This window comes from Phodopus roborovskii, unplaced genomic scaffold (assembly GCF_943737965.1).
Source record: "Phodopus roborovskii unplaced genomic scaffold, PHOROB, whole genome shotgun sequence".
Lineage (NCBI taxonomy): Eukaryota > Metazoa > Chordata > Mammalia > Rodentia > Cricetidae > Phodopus > Phodopus roborovskii.
Window position 1 is genome coordinate 21110738 of NW_026126416.1, and position 6681 is coordinate 21117418.

General features: G+C 43.5%; 1 pseudogene; it reads right to left on the reverse strand.

Annotated features, from left to right (window-relative positions):
- Positions 1-4018: 4018 nt before the first annotated feature.
- On the reverse strand, positions 4019-4151 carry LOC127221666 (uncharacterized; annotated as a pseudogene).
- Between the last annotated feature and the right edge of the window lie 2530 nt (positions 4152-6681).

Sequence of the window (6681 nt, forward strand, 5' to 3'; positions counted from 1 at the left end):
ATTTGCAAATCTGGCTCAGGGGTCAGCTCATGAGGGAAGGAAGGGATCCCAAACCCCAACCAGACATTGCAAAAAAGCACTTGGCTCAAACTTTGCTGTTGCTCACAAATGGTTGATGCCAAATGACACCAGAGAGCAACAACTCTCCCTTGGGGGCCAAGCCCCTTTGGGGAAGTAGACTGAGATATTGTTCTGACCTTTTCCTCCATCTATAGCTTTAGAAATCAAGTGCTTATCATGAGAACAAATGGCCAGCAGATGCTTGGAAAAGGGCTGCTAAATAACCCCCTCCTGTAAAATAGAGACTCAAAGACACAAAATCACTGGGAGGCAGGAAATGGACAGGCGTGTGGGCAGTCAGATAGACCATTTGCCATGTCCTGCCTATTATTTAGAGATGCCATCATATTGTACATCTTAAAAATAATTGGCATGTGTTATTAGTAGCTTATCACATGCCCACTGTTAGTGGTGCATATATTCTGAGTTGGCCACCACCCCTAATCCAGATGACTGTGGAAAGGTACTAAGTTGACACCACAGACATTAAATTAACTGGACTCAGCATTTTTGAGAAGTGCCTGGGCCCGAACATTCACAGTAGGAAAGAAGAGGGCAAGGGATGGTAGTGAGAGTTAGACATCATAACTCTCAAAGCTAGCCTAACCACTTGACCAGAGGGACAGGCCTGGGCTCCACAATGGTTGTCTGGCTTTGCTCCCTTCCCGATCCCTTCTGGCAGTGAGATGAAGACAGATCTGCAGATAATCCACTGTCCTCTCAGATTGCAAGCCCTTTGAATAAGAGTCAGTAATTGCTGTCTCTGTCGTTGGCATCTGCAAGTGACAAGTGGGTGTGGATGCTTTTGTTTCAGTGTTCCCACATGACACGGCTGGACAGACTGCTCAGTGGTGAAGTGTGCACACTGCTCTTGCAGAGGACGCAAGGTCTGGTCCCAGCACCTACTCAGGAGCTTGTAGTGCACAGCTGTTTGTAACTCCAGCTCCAGGGTTATCCGATGCCTCTCACCTCCATGGGCATCTGAGCACGAGTACATACCCACACAGAGAGACAAATACATAATTAAAAACTTTTAAGCTAGCACATGACAAATATATGTCAGAACCTAGTGAATCTAGCAATCAATCATTTTCAACCAGTGGTAGGGCTCAGATATTGTAATTCAACCAAATCGATTTTCCCCCCTGCAGGGCTGGAGGTAGAATCCAGGCTTTGCATGTGGAGGTAAATTATCACTGAGGTGTATCCCTCGTCCTCAGCCTCCCTTCCCTTTTTCGTGTTCAGACTCTTACTATCGAATCGAAGCTGGCCTCAAACTCAAGGTCTTCCTGCCTGAGCCTCCTGAGTACTCAGCACTCAACACCATGTCTGGTCTAAATCAATTTATTTTGAAGCATACATATATATTTTTTGCTATCAGAAAATTTTCTCTGTTAAATCCCTGTAGTTGTTTGTTAGTTTTAACTCTGTAGGGGTCTGCCACCCAACTCCCAAATAAATACACGGAGACAATTCTTATGAATGCCCAGCCTTAGCTTGGCTTGTTTCTAGCCAGCTTTTCTAACTTAAATTATCCTGTTACCTTTGCCTTGGGCTTTGTACCTTTCATTATTCAGTATCTCTTTCTTTCCTTCTTACTTCACGGCTGGCCCTGGGGTCCTCTTCTCCTTTCTCACCCCTCCGTTTTCTTCTCTCAAGCCTAGATTTCTCTACCCATGTTTTCTTTTTACCTGCCAGCCCCACCTATCCCTCTCCTGCCTGGCTATTGGCTGTTCAGCTCTTTATTTAGACCAATCAGGTGTTTTAGGCAAGCAGCACAGCTTTACAGCGTTAAACAAATGCAACCGTAAAAGAATGCAATGTATCGTTGCACCATTTAACAAATATTCTACAGCATAAATAAATTTAACACATATTAAACTAATATTCCACAACAAATCCCAACTTGGGAAAATCCTTCCTGCTTCCTAAGCCTCCTCGGGTAGTCAAGGCTAGACTACAAATCATTGTACAAGCCAGGAGTTCACATACTTGCCTCTTTTTGCTCCTCCATATCCAGCTTGTAGTTCCAAAGTCATCACGAAGTCCAACATGGCAGCTGTAGTTCCAGGAATGTCACATGGCCTTAGCTCTCCTCAAGGGAGTTTGAAGTATTTGCTCTTTATTCAAAGTGGCTGCAGACTCAACCAGAAGTCAAGGTTACGTTATTGATAACAATGGTGAGACTGGATATTGGGAGACAATCAACCACCTCTTCCACAGACATGTGAGATGGATGTGCCAGGAACTGTGCTAGCTGCCTCAGGTTACACACAGTGCAGAAACAAGGGAGACAGATGGCAGGGCAAAGCCTGTGCAACTTGGTCTAATAAGCACTAACACAATAAATAAAAAGCCAGTGAAACCAAAAAGTAGAGGGTAGTTTGTGACACTACTGTCTACTGTCAAGGAAAATTCCTCAGGGTGAATAATTAGACTCTGCCTTGAAGGTCAACAAAAGATTTGCCAAGTAGAGAAAGGGGCAGGAATTCAGTCAGGCTTGGCAGACATTATCACTGGAGAAAATTAGGCAATGCTCTTCTCCATGATGGCCCATGGTCAGTTTGATTGATGTGCAGAAATGCAAGTTAGGCAGCTGCCGGTGGAGCAATGGAAGGCAGGCCACACTGGAAGGTGCAGGGGCAGTCCAGACCTAAGCCAGTAGGTGGGGCATGAGGATGCTGGCAAGCCATCTCAGCGCCAAACAGACTTTGCTGTTGTAGCCAAGACTGTTTATTATCTATGAGCAAAAATCATTTTCCTTTCTTCCTCCATACTCGAATTTGACTTTTGATGGAGTCAACGTGTCCAGCCCCAATGGTGGATATTTCTGCTCTGCACCAACCACGACGACCGTATGTCCCAACCTCTCATCTTCTTTTGCAGATAAGGGTGTACTTATGACCTAGTTCTGACCAGCAAGGCCCTGAGTATGCCAGGGAGATTCCTGTGACCATCTTTCATCTTGATGAAAAGGCAATGACGCTTGTTTATGCTTCACCTCTCTAGGTCATCCTGCCTGGAATGTGGATGCAATACTTGGAGCCCTGCAGCCACTCTGCTGCCAGAAGGCAATAAGCACAGAGATGAGATGAACACACAGAGATAACACACCTCTCATACAGAAAACCTATGTGATAAACACAGAGAAGCTGAAGGGAAAACAGCAGCCTGCACCTGCTTGTACATTTGTGGCACTATTCATTTCTGTCAGTTTTGACTGAAGAGGGACGGAGGATATTTCTAGGGGCTTCATTATACAGCAATGAATTTCCTCCACTATTAAGTAGGTTTTCTTGAACCTACAATTGAACACCTTCCTGACTGTTCGAACACTGAATGAGTGGATTTGCAAAGTGAGGGGAACAGAGTCAAGCTTGAGCCTAAGATGTCTAGCTCGGTGAGCTGAGAGGATGGAAACCCAGCACACAGCCATGAAGTAAATCATATACAGTCAGTGTGTTGCTGGTGTGGAGGTAAGAGACTAGTCATGCCTCTGTGATGCTATGAACCCTGTGGTCTTTTACACTGGTGCTGTCCAAACCATTCTTGGAAATCCTCAGCAACATCCTATCTAAATTAGAATGTTCTCGCCATCAACAAAATCCCATTATTCGCAAGACAACCCAATCTTTGGAAATACCAAGACAAAGGTGAGTAATGAGAGTATGATAAAGTAATTTTAATGAGTGATTTAAAAAAAAATTCTCATGATTGGTGTGTGTGTGTGTGTGTGTGTGTGTGTGTGTGAAACTCCTGAAAGAAATTTCACAGCAACAATTACAAATATGTAAGCCAGCAGGATGGCTCAGTAAGTGAGGGTGCAATTGAGGGTGCTTGCTAGTAAGTCTGATGACCTGAGGCTAAGCCCTAAAAGTTCTCCTCTGATTTCCACATACATAGCATAGTGCCCTACTTCCCACCTCACATAAATACATGGAATAAAAAAGAATTGCAAAAATGGTCTTGTATCATTTGAAAAAAGACATTACCTATAATGTATATTTCTGAGGACTAATTCTTGCCATATTTTTTTAAACTCTTAAGAACAGATACTACGCTTGATCTTAGGCAAAAGGCTGAGAAGTGATGTCAAAATTTCAAGAGAATTTTTATTATGGCCAGAGATGGCTCAGTGGTTAAGAGCATGTGACACTGTTGCAGAAGTCCTGGATTTGGTTCCTAGCACCCACATGTTGATTCACAACCATCTGTAATTCCAGTTCCAGGAGATCTGACACCCTCTTCTAACCTCCATACATACTAGTCACACATGTGTGGCCATGTACACATACATACATACATACATACATACATACATACATACATACGGGCAAAATTCTCACACATATAAAATATAGCAATTTTTAACGACTTAATTTTTTTTCTCTCTCTCTTTTTTAAAAGATTTATTTATTATGTATACAGTGTTCTGCCTGCCTACATACTTACAAGCCAGAAAAGGGCAGCAGATCTTATTACAGATGGTTGTGAACCACTATGTGGTTGCTGGGAATTGAACTCAAGACCTCTGGAAGAACAGCCAGTACTCTTAACCCTTGAGCCATCTCTCCAGACCCGATTTTTTATTTTTTCAAAAATTCATTTGCATGTGTGTATGTCTTTGTGTCTGTATAGCACAAGCGAATCTAATGGAGTCAATTCCTCAGTTTAAGGTCCCTCTTCCTAAGTGACTCTCATTTCTGTCAAGTTGACAAAAACCAACCAGCAACTCCTGGAATGTGGACTATCTCTCACAGGTTCCATAAATATTTTAGAAAACCAGTAAATAGCAATAAAGTTGCAGGATTACCAATGCATGGTTGGGGATCAGTAGTCACATATTTCTAATTGATGTCATTTTCAGCGATGACAGAATTCCATCCCTATTAAAATCTGCTTTTAAGAAAATCTGGTGTCCCGGCCCTGAAGCTTCCGTACTATGTATTCCTTCTTCTCTCCTCAGCTCTCATCAGCCGACCTTAGCCAGTGTGTTCATTATACATTGTTGGGCAGGGTGATATCATCCTGCCTCTGTGTCTGCCTCTCTATGGCTTTCTTCCCTCTTGTCTCAGGGAGAAGAGCCCGCTCCCCATGTCCAGCCTTCTGAGTGTCCCCTTAAGGTTTCTGGAGGAATTCAACCCTGCAACTTCCTCTCTCCTAAGTATGAATTATTTTTCCCAGCTTCCTGGCACATTCCCATGCAGCCTGTAAATGTATTCTGCCTTGGTAGGGGTGTTCTCATCACTATAATTATTTAACAGTGTCCCCGTAAAGAGGTGGGATCTACATCATCTCCTACTAGATCTGGGAAGTCTTGAGGTTGGACTGGCCACAGAATACAACAGAAGTAATACTGTGCAACTTCCCGGCATAAAAGACAACAGTTCACATGCCATGTCCAAATGGCTGAACGTTCTCCTAAGGAACCATAGCCAGGTGAAGTGATCCAATAGAACAGACCTTCTAGCCATCCTCAGAACAGCCCCAGCCATTGAGCGAAATCACCCAAGTTCTCAAATACCACCCATTCAGAGCCGATTCAAAGCTGTGAATTCAGCCAACACCACCTGAAGCAAATGAGCCACATAGCCAAGCTCTCACCAGATTCTTAACCAGAAAATCATGGCACAGACTACCAGGGCTTGTTTAAAGCTATTAAGGCTTGGGATCTTGTTAGCCAGAACTAACCATAGTATCTTCTGCCTTGAATGGCTTCAAAACTATGTGCTGATTCATCTCCTTTTGCATCTCAACAGCAGAACTTACCCCAGTGGGGCTGGGGAATTTGGCTCCTTGGTTAAGAGCATTGGCTGTTTTTCTAAAGGACCTGGGTTCATAAAGGACCTGGGTTCAATTCCCACCACCCACTGCAGCTCACAACCATCTGTAACTCGAGTCCTAGGGGATCCAACACCTTTTTCTGGCCTTCTATTTGCTCAAAACTTGACTAGCCATGCTTTTCTAGGTAAAAAAAGGTTCTCAATTTCCTGAGCCAGGCTTCCCTGAGTTTCCTAACACCTCCCTGACTGCGACTTCACAGCTGCTCTGGCTTATTCTGCTTCCAGTGCTGGCTTGACCTTTTCCTCTTCTCTTTGTACACACATTCCTTGGGTGAGCACAGCCCATCAATTTTCCTTAGGAATCATCTATCTGCTGATGCCTCCTAAATGCAACTCCTCAGCACTAGGGAGAATTCCAGAGTTACACAGCCAACTGCCTCCTCAGCACATCCTCTGAAGGCAGAAGAGCCATCTCAAATACAACATGGCCCAGAACGGAACCTACCCCTAATCTGCTGCATTTGTATATTCCTGTCTAGGTCCATCCAACTCTCAGCCAAACACCAAGGAGTCAACTTGACATCTTCTTTCCCCTCTTCACATCAATTAGTTTCCCATGGCAACTGTAACAAATTACATAAATTTGGTTGCTTAAAATAACAAGCAAGGTTATCTACTCACAAAAGGAATGAAATTTTAATACACACTACAATGTAGGTGGGCCTTAAAAATTGTGTTTAATGAAATAATTCGGGAACAAGGTACAAGTGTGTATGGTTCCACTTAAATGAAGTACTTTAAATAGGCAAATGAAGGGCAAGAAAATATAGTAGAAGTT